At 44.0% G+C, this 17620-nt stretch overlaps 1 protein-coding gene and 1 long non-coding RNA gene across 13 annotated transcripts in view; one reads left to right on the forward strand and one right to left on the reverse strand.

The window, feature by feature from the left end:
- TBL1XR1 (TBL1X/Y related 1) overlaps positions 1–7005 on the reverse strand; it is a 178659-nt gene extending 171654 nt beyond the window's left edge. For 3 of the 12 annotated variants that reach the window (XM_057738141.1, XM_057738137.1, XM_057738136.1), the window contains exon 1: positions 5795–6073. The gene's annotated coding sequence lies outside the window, so the exon portion shown is untranslated. Of the gene's footprint in view, positions 1–5794; positions 6074–6578 lie in introns of those variants that run through there. The other 9 variants (XM_057738143.1, XM_057738130.1, XM_057738142.1 and 6 more) reach the window with 9 other exon arrangements.
- The window catches only part of LOC130855131 (uncharacterized), a 96346-nt gene continuing 84965 nt past the window's right edge, over positions 6240–17620 (forward strand). The window contains exon 1 of the long non-coding RNA XR_009054230.1: positions 6240–6284. This is a non-coding gene — a long non-coding RNA (uncharacterized LOC130855131). The remainder of the gene's footprint in view (positions 6285–17620) is intronic.

The raw sequence follows: 17620 nt of genomic DNA on the forward strand, positions 1-17620 counted from the left end.
TTGGCACATCTTTACCACAGAAACCTACTGAAGAGGGAACTCCCTGGTGGTCCAGTGGTTAGGACTCTGCACTTCCACTGCAGGTGGCACAGGCTGGATCTCTGCTCAGGGAACTAAGATCCTGCATGCCATGCCAGATGGCAAAAAACAAAACAAAACAAACAACAACAACAAAAATCTATTGAAGAGAGATGGTTACAACGACATTCTTCTGGTAGACTAAACCCACTGACACTGTACGACAGACACGTTAACACGTTCATAGTAATGGCTCAAATGGGACTCCAATGTGGTCAGAATGCTGTCACATATACTGAGAGCTAAAAACATAATCTTATTTAGGCATACTACTGAGAAAATAACAAGCAAAAAAGCCTGAGGATTAAAAAAATAAAATCCAAAATCTTAAGTTTCATAACAACTAACACAAATATAACCAGATAAAACAAACCTAGTGTGACATGATTCCGAACTAGACTAGGTTTTTCATCAGGACTGTGGCTACTATTCCAGGATTAAGAGGATAAAACTATCCATTCTCATTTCACTCTAAATGTTGACAAGTTTGTTCCCCCTTCCTTGTCAACACTGCCAGCATCAAAATTCAAATCAACAATTAAATGTGACCACAGTACAACTACAACTTCAAAGGCCTAATTCACAAAGCAGCCTCTGCCACGTCAACAGGAGTCAAACAGGACTGTCACTGTTCTTATCTTAACATGGACCCTCACAGAAACAATCCACTTTATCATGAGGATAGTGTAACACAGAAGTCAAGAACTATGCTACATATTATAAGGAAAATGGTCCTTTCCTTCAAGAAATGTGACATGTAGTTGAAATGATGTGATACATACTCACAAAACAATAAATAATTGTGGAGTTTGTGATATTCACTAAATGCGATGGAATCTCAGAGAAGAAATATCCTGAGTCAGGATGGCCAGAAAAAGCATCATGAAAGTGGGACTGAAACTCGGCTATAAAAAGGACACAGGGAAGGAACACATGCGCAAAGGCAGAGGAGTAGTGAGTATGACAAAACTGCAGGATTTTGATAGGCAGGCAAGAATCCCAGTTGGAGAAGAGTGGAAAATAAAGCTGAAGAGGTTAGAATGGAGCTCTAGAAGCCAGACTTGAAGCACATGAACTACTATGAACTACATCCAGTTGGCAAAGGGAAGCCACTATGGGTTCTTCAGCATGGGAACAGAGATGATGAAACCAATATTTAAATGAATTACCCTATCAGTACTTAAGAGAAGATAGAATGGAGAAGAAAAGCTGCTCAAGGCAACCTACTAGAAAAGTAATGCAATAACCCAGAAACCTAAAACCGTCCACTCATTCTCTCCTTCACTCACTGAGAAAACAGACTGCTAGTTAAGAACACCGGCCTAGGAGTCAGACACACTGGGCCTAAATCTGCCTCTGCACCCCTTACTACCTGTGCCTTGGTTTCCATGCTGTTAGTAATCAGGATACCAATCACTCACACTGTCACAAGTACTTGTCAAAGTACCTTCATAGTCCTGACACACAGAACTCTAGTAGTAGTTAACATTACTGCCGAATTAAGAATGATAAAAAATAGGAAGGGAAAATAAGACAAGGCTCAAAAATATTTCAAAGGAACTGAGCCTCCAAGCAGAACTGTCTTGACAGCAGCTGAAAATGCAGAACAAGAACACATGTGAAAGGTTGAGGCTGGAGAAAACAATAACCTGCTTAAAGTGATCACTCCAATTTTCAAAAGCATATCCTAGGTACTGCTGGATCCAGCCTGGAAAAATAAAATCCCTTTTTATTTAAAAAGAGGTAGAAAATGTTTCAAATGGTGCAAGCAGATTTTAAAAGTCCAAGCCCAAGTGACAGAACAGCAACAAAGACACACAAAAGACCCACCACTAACCTACACCAACCACAGAACTTGATACTGTTTCCACTTAGTGTTAAAATTCAACCTAATTCAAGTAAGCCTTAAATCACAACTTCAGTAGTAAATAAATTATGCTAAGCTTATTTCAACTATTTTCCCCAAGAATTAAGGAAATAAAACTGCCAAATATTTTCTATGACATTATGCCCCTATTTAAATAACAAGTAAAATGTAATACAAAGAAGCAAACTTCAAATCCAAACTCATCATCATCCTAAACAACTTACATTTCCATGATGCTTGTTTGTCAGCTACTATTTTCAGCAACTTACATGTACAATTCTTTTTTAATTAAAGTATAACTGATGTACAAGGTTGTGCTAATTTCTGCTGTACAGCAAGTAACAGTTATGCACGTATATACATCCTTTTATTACATATACATATATGTATATACATACATTATACACATACATAAACACATACACACTTTTCCATTATGGTTTATCCCAGGAGACTGGCTACAGTTTCCTGTGCTATACAACAGGACCTTGTTGTTTATCCATTCTAAATGCAATAGTTTGCATTTACCAACCCCAAACTCCCAGTCCATTCCTCACCCCAATCCCCTTAGCAACCACAAGTCTGTTCTCTACTTCCGTGAGTCTCTTTCTGTTTTGTCAATAGGTTATTTGTACCATATTTTAGATTCCACATATAAGTTATATCATGGTATTTGTCTTCCTCTTTCTGACTTACTTCACTTAGTATATCTAGTTGCATCACACACACAATTCTCTTAATCCTCTCAACTCTATGAAGTTGACTGTCCCATTACACAGAAAAGGAAACTGAGACATAGCAGTTACTCCCCCAAGGTGACATAATTAGCAAAGGATGGAGCCTGACTTTGAAGCTGGGCAGTTCACCTTGAGAAGCCCTAACAGCATGCCGCACAAAAAGATTTTATGATTTTTCTTACACAAGTTTTCAGAAATATGTACTCTGAGGTACTCTTATTTGCTTTTCCTTCTTAATTGTAGGTATGGAACTACATTTCCTTATTTCTGCTAGCAGTATGAGGAGATACTACATCACCGCTGTGAATCTTAAGGTAGGAAATACAGCAGTTGACAAGAAGATTGCATCTTATTAAAGTTCTAGAGAGTTAAGCCAATAATATTTGAGCCCTACGAATTTCATTTATCCATGCAATCACTTGACCCAAGTTAGCAGAGATCCCAACTACAGAATTGTAACTTTGATTAGAAACACAGTTTTTGCAAGGATGGCTATAGACAAGACTGACAAAACAGCTGAAACTCTGGCACAGCTACAGTCATCTAGAAAGAACATGGACTAGGGCTCAGACACACTGAGGTTTGAATCCTAGTGCATCGTTTGATCCTTCTGCGGTCTTGAACAAGTTGATTAACTTATCTTCACCTCACTGTTTTATCATCCACAAAAAGAGCCCAAAACTACCCACCTCAGGATTAGCCTGGGGTATAAATGACACAAGGCATCTCACACCTTTCCTAGCGTATAGCCCAAATAGATAGAGTGCCTTTCCTTGGACTCTTGCTAACAGGGTAATTAATAGTACTCTTAGGAGTTCAATTCCAGAGGTGGTGAATAGCAAACCTCTTCAGCATAACCTCTCTCACACAGGTTTTGTTTTTTTTTTAATTCAAGTATCCGTTGATGATAGAGCAGGAGATAGATACCACCATGTGGTCTCCAAACAGGACTATACTCTTATCAATTCTTTACTATACAAACCTGGGGTCCTAGCCCTTCTGTACTATGGGGATGTATAAATGTCTAGATGTTAGCTGCTTTCTTTTTTTTTGCATGCCAGTGATTTATACTATAAGTCACTTGAAATGAGTCAAAGTCCATGTACTAGAAAAATACAAAGTCACAGACAGTGCCAACATTTTTGCCATCTCTGTCCCATGACTTACTACTATTCACATTCTTCTCAATTCTTTTTATACAAATAACAAAATGAACAAACCCAACAAATTATTTCTTCATCAAAATGTCAAGTCAGAAATTCTTTGTAGTAATAACTGCTGTAGTAAATTGGAGAATTCCTTTATCAGCTACACATTTGACAAAAGTTGTACTTGTACAATTTCATTGCTGTATATGAACAGATGTATTTTTTCAACAGGTTGTCGTTCAAAAGAACCATTAGTCACATCTCTTTTTATCAGTAACCCCGATGTTTATAGTAAGCTTCTGCCCTTTCTGTATATTAGCTTGAAAGGCTCCCAGTACACAGGAAGCAGTTACTTGTTGTTCTCTTGGTAGGCATGTATCATAGCAATCATGGTAAATCTCACTGCTGAGAACACACGGTAGATTCCTGAGCATGTGTGAAACCTTATTAAAACACTTAACACTTCTTTGAGGCAACCAATGAAAAAATTCAACCTTCATAAGGGGCCATTCCATCTACCACGAGTATCTCCCATATTAATAACCAAAGCTGGTACACGTTGGAATAAAAATCTCTTATAAACTGATGGTGAGCTTTGCAACAGTTTTTATGCCATTAGCAAGTACCTTAATGAAGTTCCTTAACAGTAAGAAAAACTTTTTCCATGTCAATATTGTTTTCATCCCCCTTACACTTTAGTATTTTGCCCTCCAGGTCTGATTCTAACAACTCAAATGGCAAAAAATAGTAATTACTTATGGATTTAATGGTTGTGATTACATATATCACACGGTGCATGACAGCAGAACTACGGGAGGGAAATCATATTCCAAAGAACCAGGAAAACCTCGATTTAAGAACAAAAAGTATAACACGAGTCACACGCCTAACCACTCTCAGGCGTATTTTCCTTCTGCTGCCCCTCCTCCACAGGTAAACGCTAATTATTTCTAGAACGCGTTCAATGATAATTTCCGAGGCTTGCTTGCCATGAACTCCCATGCTACAACCCCAACATACACACTGTTTGCATGGAGACAAAGCTGCCCTCTCTCCCTAGACTATAAACTTATTAAAATGGTTAGAACATACAGTCCCAGGAAGTCAAGATTACTAAAATACACCAACGCAGCATGGATCTTACTTAACAAAAATGAAAATAAACCATACTGGGAAAACCAGTCACTCACTGTATCTTCAATGTGTAACCGGAATATTTATTGCAAGTTTTTTTTTTTTTTTTAAGGTAAGTAGATGAAAACACCACCAGGGCCTTACATTATCCAACCTGATAAAGGAATCTTTAGGGAAAAAAAGTGGGGGGAAGGAAAATGATTACTTAATTATATGGGGGAGGGGAATCAAACCATTCATACTAAAAATAACCTACATTCCACCCACCATATTTTATTAACAAGCTTGTTTAGATCAGCGTAAGGGTCTTGTATGGGAAACAACAAAGCCAATAGTCAACTTCCCTCAGTCACCTAGATGCTAAAACTCTTCACCTTGGTGCTCACACAGTCCACGGTTTTAAGTAAACTCCAGACACTGAGAAAAATGTAGTTTTTACTTAGATCCCAACACTTTTGTCATCGGTAATCACCAAATTATTTTCGAGAACAATATTAGAGAACCTAACAACAGGAGCGCTTCTAAGAGCCATTACAACCCAAATTTTACATGAAACACACCATCTTCACACCCTAAATTTATTCTCGGTTGCGACTGCAAAGTGATGCCTGTTTCAGCAAATTAGGAACTTCCAAAAATACTGAACACGCTCACACACGCATGGCTTCCCTCGAGCTGCCATTTCAGATGATTATTTCACTTATATAAAAGTCTGCTTCTGTTCAAAAAATGACATCGGTTGCAAAGAGGAAGTTACCGAGAAACCACTCTCACAACGTGGCCTTTACACTGTCAGAAAATAATGTGACTCTGAGCCACCCGAAACTTACCAGGAAGCTGGCAGTAACTTTGCCAATTCTACACTTCTGAACCCAACTTCAAAGGGACTCTATGAAATACCTCCTCGAGACGATAAAGAGCACTCAGTTACAGACACACACGTCCCGGAGCTCGGCCCCGCGCCCCTCCCCCGCCCGCGCCCGGACGCGCGGCCCCAACAGCCGCCCGCAGCCCCCCGCACGCCGGCCGGGGTCGCCGCGCCAGGGCCCCGCCGGGGGAGGGGAGCGGGTCTCCGCTGCGGCCGGAGGCTTCGCGAAATCGCGTGCACGGAGGAGATCCCTCTCCCCGGCTAAAAATAGGCTATAAAGGAGTCGGCCTCATGATGGCTCCTTGATTCAATGTGCTGAAAATTCTTTCCTGAAAGCCTCCCCCACATACACACACACACACACACACACAGAAAAAGGGGGTGTAAATGCACGAAGGGTGGAAGAGGGGGAGAAGGCCGAGGCGCACATTTTCGGGGACAACATGATAAGGGTGAGGATCCCCCGGGGACCAGGAAAGGGTAGGGGGTGGGCAGGCACGTGAGCATTTCAAAGCCGCCCGAGAGAGCAAAAGAGGGGGGATGGGGCACCCTAAATGCCTTCCCGTCCCTCTCCTCCCCTCCCCCACCAAGCCCCCAGCTCCCCCAAGGGCCGAGCTGAAACATGCATGTTCCACTTGCGCCCATCCCCCTCCCTCCCCCCCCACCCCGGCGGCCCGGCGCCCCCCGGCCGTCTCCGCCCGCGACCCCCGCCGCCCCCATCCCGGGGTCCTGCCCCCGGCGCTTACCTGGACACGGTGGCCTCCGACGCCGCTCCCCCCTCCCGGGAATGCAGGCACAAGGAAATTCCCCTCCTCGCCGCCGCCGCCGCCTCCAACCACCCCCAAAATAACCCCTCCGGGGGGTGAGAGGCAATTATAACCCCGGAGCACGGAGGGCGCGGGGGCTGGGCGCCGGGCGGGCGGGGGCGGGGAGCGCGGCGCGGGTCCCCAGGTGGCGGGCGGAGGTGCTCCCGCCGCGGGGGGAGGGGCGGGGGCGCACGCGGCCGGCGGCGGGGGGAGGCGGCGCGCGGGGGAAGGGCGCGAGCGCGGAGAGGAATTGAGGCAGAAGGTAAAAGCTGTTACTAAGGGAAAGAGCCAAACGGTTCGGAGCAGCCAACGGCTCAGACACTCAACACTGGGGAGAGAGGGATGGGGACCAGCCAGGCACAAATGAGCTCGCGAGGCCCGCGGCGGCGGCGGCGGCGGCGGCGGCGGCGGCGGCGGCGGCGGCGGCGGCGGCGGCGGCGGCGGCGGCGGCCGCGCAGCAAAACAAACCCGAGCGGCCTGCGCCGGGCGGGCGGGCGGCGCGCGGGGGAGGGGCCGGCGGGGGAGGGGCGCCGCGGACGCGGGGAGGCGGCGGCGGCGCGGCGGGGGGGGGATGGGGGCCTCCGCCTGCCCCGCTCCTCCCCCCCCCCCCCCCGGCCCGCCCGCCCGCCGCGGCGGCGCTGGGGGCTGGGCGGGTGCGGCGCAGGTTTTGGAAAAGAAAGACCCGCAGGCGCGCCGGGGCCCCGGCCGCCCCGCCCCCACCGCCGCGCGCGGGCGGGTGCGGGGCGGCCTGGGTGTGGGCCGCGCAGTGCCGGGGCCCGGTGGGAGCTGAGAGGCGTGTGCCGCTCAGGGTGGGGGGGAAACGCCAGCTAACCTTCCCGGGGAGGCCGGCGGGGCTCCCGCGTGTCCGGGGGGCGGCCGGGCCCCGCGCGCGCCGCGGGCATGTGCGGCGCGCGCGCCTCGGGCATCATATGGACATTTGTTTGTGGAAAGAGCTGCGCGCACCTTTGTGTGCATCCATACATATGTTTCTCGGAAGCGTACCTGGAAAGGTGGTCTATCTGTAATAAGCGAATTTCGAGATGTAATCCAGAGCACAGGATCTGTGGCGAAAACACACTCGCACAAGAAAAGGGTTTTGATGCTAAACACAAAGCTGTAATTGAAGTGTGTATGCCCACATGTACTGTGAATTAAACATATGGTGGTATTTATCGTCTGGTGGATCTGTTTGAAAGGTTTGGTCGATCAGTTCGCATTTCACAAAAATAAAATAATGTAACTAAATGTTTACTAAATATATATACCTCTGCGGCAGCAAAGACAGTAGTTTATCCACTTTCTGTACTTTTTTGCATGTGTGTAGCACATCAAGGCGGTTTATAAAGTATAACTTAAATGAGTGATAATGTGACAATATGATGAGTGGGTAGCGGGTTGTTTTTAAAATGGGAGGCACCTGACAGTTTTTGAAGTGAATGTGTTCATCTAAGGTCCTCATAAGGCAGGGGTTGGGGTCTTCTCAGACATTTGCTTAAGCCTAAGGTATAAAAAGCAGCTTACCCTTTTAATTTTAAGATTTGGCCCGAAAGAAACCTTTTTGTTGTTATTTTCAATTATTGCTGTCTTCAAAGTAAAATAACGTTTTTTGCAGCCTTTTTAGGTAAGGGGTTTTACTTTTGTACTTTCATAACAGTATTTGGAAATCGGTGTAGTCATTATTGTAAAGAAATAGCCTTTTCCTCTTAATATCAGAGACCTAAATTTTCACACCAAAAAAAAAAGTTCATTAGAAGTAAATTTTACACATCTGGACTCCGGGTCGCCTAATAAGCTCCGTGATGCGACGGGTGCTTTTTTTGAACAATGTCAAAGGCTCTAGCCCCTGAAGAGTTCTTGTAGGAGGGCTGGGAGGAGCAGCTGGAGGCCTTTCCAGACCTTTGAGTGTTGTGGTGGGGGAGGGGAGGGGGGCAGGAAAACCATCAGAGGAAAGGGAGTGAGATTGGAAACTCCCTCCCAACAGCCAGAAAGAGAGTTCAAAGCATCTTGGTGGTTTGTCTTAGAGCTATTTTCATATATGAAAGAGGGAATGTTAGATTAAACAATGTCACCCGATGGGAATTTAGATAACTGCAGGTTTCCAAAACACTGTGTTGAGTGTACTGGGAAACAGCACAAAGAGAGCTAGTTTCGCATTTCGGTAAGATTCTAAAGCTCAGGCTTATTTAGTGCAGAGCTAGTACCTTTGCAAAGACGCTTTCCAGAAGCATTGAAAATGTAATATATTCCTTTTTTCCCCAGTATTTGTAGTGACTACGTATGCATGTCACTAAGCATAATCCTCTCTTCAATTAGGTGCTATCTCAGTACAACTAGGGGTCATTATCTGAGCCCCCCAACGAAGCACATCTATTGGCCCAGCTTATTTTTGAAGTTCCACATTGTGCCATCATGCATGGGTCCTGTCCAGGCAGCAGCTACTATAAAATCAAACCACTCATCCAGTGAATAAGGACTTCCCAACTATACTGTCTCATAATAGGGTCATCTCCAAAACGGGGACCCCAGAGGTATCTTCCCTCAAAATGACCTCATTCCCTCCCTTCACAAGTGATGGCCCACCCTCCCTCAGGTTCATAGGGTCCAGGCCTTGTAGCCTGAAATTCTTATACCTTACGCCCAGCTGCCTCCTTCCCTAACAGAAATTCCTAAATTGTTATTATCACAATGATAATAATCCATGTATTTGTTTACAGCCTTGAAGTTTACAAAGTATTTCTGTGCATAAATGACCTCATTTGAATAGCATGATAAAAGTTAGCAGCAGTGGGAACCTACACCATAAACTTGTTCCAGTGAAGTGAACTTCCGCTAGGCTCACTGAAGACACACTTGAAGTACCCTTCAGACAAAAAAGTACCACATGTGGAAAAGCCCCAGTTCTCCCCGTGAAGGGGCTTTAAAGGAGACCATATTTTGATCACTTTGATTTCTATATTCCAGAACCTATCTGGTATGACATTGTGGCTTTAACATTAAATACTCAGATAAACGAGCCGCCCTACAAAGGTCACATGCGTTGTGACTCCACCCACTAGTCATTCCAACACATCCAGTGTACCAGATCAGAGGCCTGGCCAAAATGCAAGCAATAATTAAGCACAAGGGTGAGGTGATCATTGTTACCAATTTCCAGTACTTTGTGCTAATCTAAAAGCTGTCCTTATGCTTTGAATATAAATGTTAACATGTTTCTAGAAAGGAGAAATTACTGTTACTAAGAAACTTAAAGCAAAGAGGCACATTATGAAGAAAGCTAACTTCTGGACAAAGAGAAACTTTGTACCAGTAACTGTTACCAGAAGTTACTTGTGTATTATAAAATAACTAAACAAATCTTGACTTGTTTTATTTCAGTAATATTACCCCCAGGGGGTGTGGTATGGCAAGATAGGCTACACCTTTGCAACTTTCATCACTCAGGAAATAGAACACTTTAAAATTAAGGTTGTTCAATCCCAGACCTACAGGATCTCATTACTATATTTTTAAAGCCACCATGATGTTTTAAGTTGTATATATTAGCTGATCTATGTAATTTAAATATTCAAAACAATCTTAATAGCATGAAAAAGGTATTTGATACCAAAAATATTATCTTGGCACTGTAACTCTTTTTTGTATTCTTACTCACCCAGGAACTCAGTGGCTTTATGTCTGCAGCATTTACCCCCAAGCGTCTTGCTCGCACCCTGTGATATGTTTCTGTTTCGTTTTGACTCAGTTTGTGCAATTCTCTGTCTGTGGTTCTTCCAGCTATCTGCTTTTGCCATCCACACTGATGCACATCTCAGCCACACATCTCAAGATCTCAGCACACAAGCTCCTTTTCTCCATCTGTGCTTAGCATGCGATGTGTGACCTTTCCTCATCAGCGTGAACCTTGTCACAGTTTTCCATGACTCTGTGACCCGATTTCATTACAACAATGAACTTTACTTGGGAGTCTTCATTTAAATTACAAAAGCAACACACAACCATCTTACAAGTATTTATGCCTCTCGGATAATGGAAATAGCAGGTTGTATCCTGCCTTTGTGATTAGTCAGAATAGAAAACCAGCCACACACAGAGCATACTGCTGTACCAATCACTTACTTATACTGACCAGCCATGTGCTTCCTCAGGCAGTGCTCAAGGCCTCACATTATGTTGATGGTTTTGTTGTTCATTCATTCAACAAACTTTTGTTGACTGTTTAGTGTACCAGGCACTGTTTACATTAAACCAAACACAGCCCCTACTCGCATGGAATTTATGGTCCAGTCCAGTCAGGTGGGGGTTGGGAGGACAGACAGACTTTCAAAAAATGTATGTCTGTACTATGCTATAGTTTGACTTCTGTAACAAAGACAATATAAAAAATGACTTAAACAAGATAAAAGTTTATTCTCTAACAAGTTTATTCAAATGTAAGCATTCCAGAAATGATAAGGCAACAAGGACCCAGATGTTCTACTAGCTCAACACATATCTTCTACCTGGTGGTCTAAGATGGCTTTTCTAGCACCTGCCATCATATTCAAATTCCAGCCTTTGGGCCAGAAAGAAGGAGAAATAGAGGACTTATGTCTTCTCTTTCAGGACTTGTCCTGGCAATTGTACTTATCACTTCCACTTGTACTCAGTTGGCCAGAACTTGGGCATATGACCGTACCTAGCTGCTAGTAACTCAGGTAAATGACAGGTACCAAGCTTAAGTAAAATAAGGTGGGGAGAGGGTTGGGAGCCTTATGTTGGTTTAGATGGGGCTTTTAGAGGAGGCTGCTCAGTTAAGGTGACCTGTGAGCAGAAAACGGAAATGAAGTTGGAGGGTGAGTGGGCAGATATCAGGAGGCAGTGGGAATATCAAACACAAAAGAATAGAGACAAAAGCAAGCGTGCTGTATTCTAGGAATAAAAATGATGCCAGGTGACTGGCACAAAGTCAGCCAAGGAGTGGCGGGAGAGGGAGCCAGGGACCAGATGTGAAGGCCTTTTTCTTTTCATGAGATGGAAAGCCATTGGAAGGTTTTGCGTGGAGAAGTGACTTGATCTGACTTCTGTTTTACTATGCAGAGTGTTAAGTGCAATAGTGCAAACAGTGGAAAGGGGACACCTAGTTAGGGGCTAGTACAGGAATCCCAATAAGAGGATGGCAGCGTGGGGGATGGTGGCAAGAGCTGGTTAGAAGAAGCTAAACTCTGTGTACATTTTAAACAAGGATCAGGACATTTATTTGTGGCATGTGAGCCAGAACACAAGAGTCGAAGATGACTCTGAGATTTTAGACCAAACAAGTAGAAGAATGTAATGGCCATGTATCAAGATGGGACAGGCTGGGAGAGCAGAAAGTTTATGAGGGAAAAACCAGAGTTTTGTTTTAGAGTTTGTTGCGACAATCAGACATCCCCATGAAGATGTCAAATAGGGAGCCAAATATACAAACCTGGTGTTCAGAGGAGGTATCAGAGCTGAAAATATATGTTGGGACTCATCAGTTAAGTAAGGATATTTGAAAGTACAGGTCTGGATACAACTGGCTAGAGAGTGAGCGTAGGTAAAGAAGAATTCTCTATTACCTTCAACTCTCTCCTGCCCCACATGTCTCCCCTGCTCTTGATGGGCTCAGAAGCCTTAACATATCTTGTCATGGGTGGATATACAGTGACATTCTATCTACGTGAGGACATTGATGGGAAGAAACCACAGATCATATTAATGGCTACCAGTTATTGGAGCTTGTCGCTTGTTACCAAGCACTTTTATCTTTGCTGTCCCTGATTTTCTCAAAAACCTGTAGAGGTAAATAATATTGTTATCTCAGTTTGACTCATGAGGAAGCTAAAGACCAAATAGCTTATCTAAGTTCACGTGGCAAATGGCAAAACAAGAATTTGCACTCGAGGCTGAGAGCTGCGTCTGCTTTTCCATTGAGTGAAACTAGCAGGTCAAGATGAGAAAGTGCAAGTGTTTGCTGCAGACGCCTTCCATGAACGGAGAAGAGAGAAATGCAAAGTGGAAAAAAGGAGAAACTGCTTGAGGGGAGGAACCACATCTTAATCTCACTTATATGGCCCACATTTTCTAGATCAGAATCTCGAAAAATGTTTATAGAATGCAGTGGTTATAATTAATGCATTCACTCGTTTGCACTCTGAGCTATTAGTGCATCTACACAAGGAAGGAAGGTTTACACAAGAAGACCTTTGTCCCACTCACTCCCTACTTCTCACCACCACCTCCCCTGCCCCCACATGGCAATTGAGTGTGGAGTGTTCTTAAAGATAGGTTTTGTGGGCAAAGAAGTCAATATACAGTAATTCAGTTTCGTTTATTACAAATTTGAAAACCTGGTTTTCCTTTAAGCTTTCAATTTCAAGTTCCATATCTAACTCTCTCTTTTAAGTGAATGTTTACAATTTGGTTAATTAAATTCCTTTGAATTATTAAACTGCACTTATACTTTCAATGTATTCAGTCTTCTTTTTATTTTTTTTTATTTTTTTATTTTTTTGGCACACGGGCTTAGTTGCTCCGTGGCATGTGGGATCTTCCTGGAGCAGGGATCAAACCTGTGTCCCCTGCATTGGCAGGTGGATTCTTAACCACTGCGCCACCTAGGAAGCCCCAGTCTTCTTTTTAAATACTTCATTGCTCAACAAAAGAATCACGTTATGCTCATAATGTGATAAACTAATTATAAAATATGATGAATCAAGTTCTTTTGAATATTACAAAAATACAGATTTAATAAAATTCTCATATCTTTTCACTGGAAATCACAAATCTAAATCAATTACGGAGCTCATGTAGATGGTTTAAATTGGCATCACAAGGATAACCTGTTAGATATTCTAAAATGTCAAAGTATCTTAAACATTGCAAATGTTTAAAATGCCAAATACAAGTATGCACAAATTATTTTTAAGCCTAGAATAAAAAATTTAGTAGACTTAAAAAGTTTAAGTAAGTAAGCTTTAAGTAAGTATTGAGATACTTACTTATCTCTTAACTCTATGCTTTACAGAGGCTGAAAGAAAACGCTTTAAATAAAAAATTCTGCTGGCCCAGGTGAGTTAGGCTAAGTGGCTAATTGTCCTGAGAGGTTCTGGCTGGAGATGCAGACATCAGGATAGTATTTCTCACAGCTGATAAGACATACTGACCCCCCCCCCCCTTAATGCCAGCCAACGGGAACCCCAAAGTCTTGCCTTCACGTGGGTGGTGGTCTTGCCACCGTTCCTGTTCACAGACTCTGGCTGCACCTCCTTCTTCCAAGTGATTTGTATTTGTACCCCTACTGCTAGATTGCCGACACACATGGCTGAGTTCAACCAATTTGTAAACCACTTCATTTTATTCTGGATTGCATTTTTTTCTTCTCTGATGGGACTATAATTCTTATAGAAATTAATTGTGCACATTCTCATGTCTATTCCTGGCTCTGCAGTTCTGAACACACACACACACACACACACCCTTATTATAGCCACTGGAAAGTGAGCAACTTCACTTTATAAGAATATGCCAAATGCCCTTCTGTTAAGATTTCACAAACTGTGTTCCACTCATCATGGGCACAAGAGACTGTTCTTTGGGGAGTAAAAGGTTCAACATTAAAGAAGTTTGGGAAATCTCACATGTTAAATCCACCTTCTAGAGATTTGCAATGTTCGTTAGCACACGAAACACTGAGAAACCTTGCAGTATGAAAATCTTATAAACCCACTGAACCCCCTTTTTAAAGCCATACCTTTCAAAAGCTTCAAAACATTCCGTGGAGCACATTTAGTAAACTGTGTTCAAATTTGGTAAAATGTCTTTATTTTAATTCTTGATCTTTTATTTTTTCTACTTTTTGGAGAGCGAAGCTTAGATATACAACTAAATGGGCTTCCTAATACTTCCTTTCCCCTAAACTTATCCCACCCAGCCACAGATAGAACTGAACAGTCACAGCCCTTCCCTTCAGGGGAAACTGCTCTCCCAGGGGCAAAAGGCGAGAGAAACTGTGTGTCCTGTGGCAAGTCCCCTCCAAAAAAGAGAAGAGAAGTCACTGAGCATCTTGTGCTCATTCACTTCCTTCCCACAATCTTGAAAGTCACCGTTCTTTCGCAGAGACTCAGAGAACTCCTCCTGGGGCCCAGGAGCTCCCTCCCCTTCTACAGCTTTTGATGACCTGATCTTCCCTGAGCAACACAAAGGGAAGACTATGTATGCCAGTACCCAGGTTATTATTGAATCAAATAAGATGAACTTTATTTTAGACACATTTAGTGATAGGTATAACAACCATAAGGCCAGTTTAGAGGTCAGAGGAACTGGGTTCCAGATGCAGCTCTACCCAAGTTGTGTGTAATCTTAGACAAAGCATCAACCGGCTCAGAAACTCAGCTTCCTCATTTATGAAACAGGGAGCACATTAACAACATTGCTCTAGCGTGGGGGCTCAAAATATTTCTTGACCTGTTCTGCATGGCCACACCAGATCATCCTGCTAACTGGCAGCCTACCTTCATCACTCAGTCACCATCTATCGGTGCCTACCATGTGCCAGCCATTTCACAGGGCTGTCGCATGCACCTAATTAATGTTTGTGAAAGCAGATCACAGCCTCCTTTCAAAAGCAAGGTATTTTTGGTCATTATTATTCTGTATAATAAAAGGTATAAAGAATAAGAGAGATGGGAAGACTCAAACACATTTCACCTGCTTCACAGTCTTGCCTACCCCCTGGGGGTGGGCTGACTAACTTTGAGAGCAAAAGCCACTTTGAGCAACAGCCGGAGGAAGTAGAGACCTGGGCCAACACCAGCCCATGACACAACGAACCTCATAACATCAAATAGTAGTAAGAGCGAGCCTGTTAGTGAGTACTTACCATGTGTTAAGCCTCTTGTTCAAAACCATTTTATGCAGATTAACATTTAATCCTCACCACAGCCAGATGAATGAGGAACTATTCTTATCCGCTATCCACAGATGAGGAAACCAAATCACAGGCTGATTAAGTAACTTGCCTGAGGTTCCCTAGCTAGTAAATGTCAGGGCTGGATTTTCATCTAGGCAGATAAATTCAAGCTCTTAACCACTACTCCACACAGCAAACAGACCTGAGGCTGGCAGGGGTAGGGGTTGGGAGAGAACTGCTGAAGGGCTGCAGCCAGAGAGCATGCTGGGTCACAAGCCAGCCTCTCTTAGGACAGCAGGTGTCACAACCCAAGAGAGTCTCAAGGAGCAGACCTCTTCGCTGCTCTGGCAGCGGATACAGGAGATCCTCGGTCTCCAGGAACTCCTGGCTGGCAGGACCCCTTGCCCCCAGCCATGGAGAACTGGGGCACCCACAGCCCAAGGAAGGGCAGCCCCAGGCCATAGCACAAGGTAGAAACCAGGGGAAGGGAGCAGGAGGAAAGGAGGGAAAGAAGCGGACTGCAGTCCTCCCTCCAGGTGGGAAAAGGCAGCCAGGTCAATGGGTCTGCCTTTGGGCAGGAGGATTAGCTCTACGGAGTAAATACAGCAGGCGCGGAGGGCTGGGCCAGACCTCCTTCTAATGAGGAGCCAGAGAGGAGTTACAGGGGAGTGAGGGCAGAGAGAGGGACACGGCGGGCTCGGAAGCTGGGGGGCAAACTTTCACTGTAAAGGGCTAGATAGTAACTATTTTAGGCTTTACAGGCCATGTTCATCTTTGTTGTTGTTGTTTTCTTCCCTCTCACCTTTTAGAAAGGTATAAACCATTCCTAGCTCCAGGCTGTGGCTGGGTTTGGTCTGTGAGTTACAGTTTGCCAACGCCCGCTGTGAAGAAGTCATTGGGAAACCTCACCATTTTACCGGAGTCTGACCCTGTCCTCTTCTCCAAAACTGGCCATTTATCTCAAATTAGGGCCCTGCAAGGAGTTGGAAGGGCACTGTGATGAGGAAAAGGGCGTAATGTTCTGACTCTGGTGATGTATCTTGAAATCTGAGTGAGATAGGTTCCACTGAGATGCTTCAGCACTCACTCTCTTTGGCAACCCGAAGGTTTCCTCTGGGGATTTTTATGCCATGCACAGCTGCACACACATGAGCAACTCTGCAAGAATTATGTTTCCTGCCACATTCCATTTGGGAACTGATGCCCAAGACAATATTGCAGAACAATGATACTCAGTATTATTCTATTTCAGGGAAAATGGAGTAGCAACCTTTTCCTCTCAGTACCCAAAAATGGAAAGTCCCAATGTCTTTGAGAAGAGCTTGACCTCAGCAGGAAGAAACTGTACCTTTAAGTAAACTTGACCCTCAGTCATAATGTCTCCTTTGAAAAGCCCAGCTATGCAATAAGGAAGCTCAGCTGTAAAAAAGAAGTAGCTTTACATGTTTTGCTGTTAGAGGGGCAGCTTATTGTCCTACTACATGCCCCAAACTGTCTCATAGCTAGACACAAAACAATTCTTCTCTTTCCACCTTGAACTTGAACTGCTATTTACTAAACCTATCCTTAACTAACACAAAGGCATAGTTTTAAGGCAAGGATGTGGAAAAAGGGGAGGGAACTCATAGCACTTTTTTTTAACCTAAGAATTGACAGAAGATCATGGCGTTCAAATAATTATTAGAACGTTGCAATACACTTTCACATGAACTTAAAGTGTCAGAGAGACTACGTATAGTGGAATACAGGGAGAGGTTATTGATACGGGGCAAAGGACAGAAAAGTTTTCAGTAAGAACATAAAGTTTGGGAAGAAAAAAATGAGAGAAGGAAGGGACCAATGGAAACACCCAATTGAGAAGCTTTGGTCCACCATGGCTTAGAGGCCTGAAAAGGGCCACTGGTTGGGGCAGAAAGGGTTTGGAAACATTTCCCCTAGTTCACAAATCCTGCCTAGGCCCTGCTTAAAGGAAACACTAGGAAGCACCTAGTGAATTCATTACATTTCCCCGTGCCTGGGTGGCCCATTGCGATCTCCCTGATGAGAGTTCCTGTGCTGACCAAGGCAGGCC

This window comes from Hippopotamus amphibius, chromosome 6, assembly GCF_030028045.1.
Source record: "Hippopotamus amphibius kiboko isolate mHipAmp2 chromosome 6, mHipAmp2.hap2, whole genome shotgun sequence".
NCBI lineage: Eukaryota > Metazoa > Chordata > Mammalia > Artiodactyla > Hippopotamidae > Hippopotamus > Hippopotamus amphibius.